This window comes from Poecilia formosa, unplaced genomic scaffold, assembly GCF_000485575.1.
Source record: "Poecilia formosa unplaced genomic scaffold, Poecilia_formosa-5.1.2 Scaffold3, whole genome shotgun sequence".
Lineage (NCBI taxonomy): Eukaryota > Metazoa > Chordata > Actinopteri > Cyprinodontiformes > Poeciliidae > Poecilia > Poecilia formosa.
This window is the reverse complement of record NW_006799942.1, coordinates 1327036-1328760: the sequence shown is the minus strand read 5'-3', so window position 1 is coordinate 1328760 and position 1725 is coordinate 1327036.

Genomic DNA, 1725 nt, shown 5'->3' with positions numbered 1-1725 from the left:
TAAAATGTCACCGTGTCTGAAAAATTGCCCCTTTCAGTGAAAAGTGCTATGCAAAACAATACAGCCCAATGTAAATAAGTGTTTCCTAATCCAGTGTTTCCCAACCCTGGTCCTCAAGGCACACTGCCCTTTGTTTTAGGTATTTCCTTGCTTCAGACCAGCTGATTTCAATCGATGACTGATTAACAGGCGTTTGCTGAACTGCAATCAGTTGAGTGAGGCACATTAAAGCAGGGAAACCTCTAAAATAGCGGTTCTCAACGTGGGCGGTACCGCCCCCCAGGGGGCGTTCAGAGGACGGCAGGGGGCGCTGGCGGACATTTTTACAAAAGGGGGGCACTGGGATGCCTTTGGGGGGCGTTTGGTCGAAGGTAAACTTTACACCTTATATGCACAACAATTCCAGTTTCGACTTTGAGCAACTTGGTAAAACTGTATTGTGTAACATTAAATCATGCTTGGCTGCAACGGTATCGATGGCAGCTCTTCTATTCAGTGTTTGTAGCTTCTGTTAGCTTCTTGGCGCAGCTCCGTTCTCCTGCTACTGGTAGCTAAAATCACGATACCCTGACTGTGTATCCCTCTGAAAAATGAGCCCATTCAAATAAAGAAATCCCTCCATGGGTGATACCACGATAGAGAACGTTCATTTTATAGCGATAACATCGGTGCTGTAAGTGGTCCGGTATGAAACGGAGGTGATAGAACAACACAGCACTTTTAAATTTCAATAATCAGAATGCAGAAATTGTTTCCGTTGTTTAAAAGGTTTATGTCAGTCTGCCTTTTCCCCATCGATACGCTTCCCGACCGCCCTGCACCTTAGGGGCTTAAAAAAAAAAGAGCGCACATTGCGCAAAACTCTGAAACAGGAGAAGCGGGACATAAAACGGAGCGACGAACTAGATGTGAATTATGGCATAAAAACAGAGAATCCGACGCTGAACAGTGAAAAATCAAAACATGATGTGAAACATGACGATTAGGCGGCGCAGCAGGTGATGAGTGAAGATTACTGATGGTCAATAAACAATTAAATAAATCTAGCAACAGGAAAGAAACTAAAGTGGACACAGCAATAAACCAAGCGAGGATAGTACTAATCAGATGAAAATGGAAATGAATGAAGAACAAAATGCAAGAATAAACTAAGAAAAATCTAAAGCAAATACAGAGGAATAAACTGGTATGGCAAGACCTTTCGAGCAATAATTAATACAGAGGACTGTATGGCAAGAATAAACAGACACTATTTCCAGATCAAAGGTAAAATAATATTGCTGAAGTGTCATGGGTTTGTTAACACCATATCTGATACTGAGAATAAATATATCTTACAGACCATAACAGTAAATAACTTATCACTTATTTATGTTTTTAATTAGATTTGATATATTTATTTCTTCAATATTATTTTCCATGTCAGTGTTAATGTTATGAGGCTGACGACTCCATGACACTTTCAATTTGACTCATTAGGACTTGATTAAGAACCAGATTTGTTCTTTGTAATTTCTGTCCAGTAAAACTATTAATCTATAAATCAATAGACAGGTCTATATAAAGATATAATCCATGTTTCCGTCTCATATTTGCGTGGCATTAAAAGGACTGGAACTGTTGTTTTTCCAACCACATGGCATTTATTGTTTGCACAATAAATGCAAACAATACATTTTTGTTTGCCATGTGGCATTTATTGTGCAAACAATAAATGCCATGTGG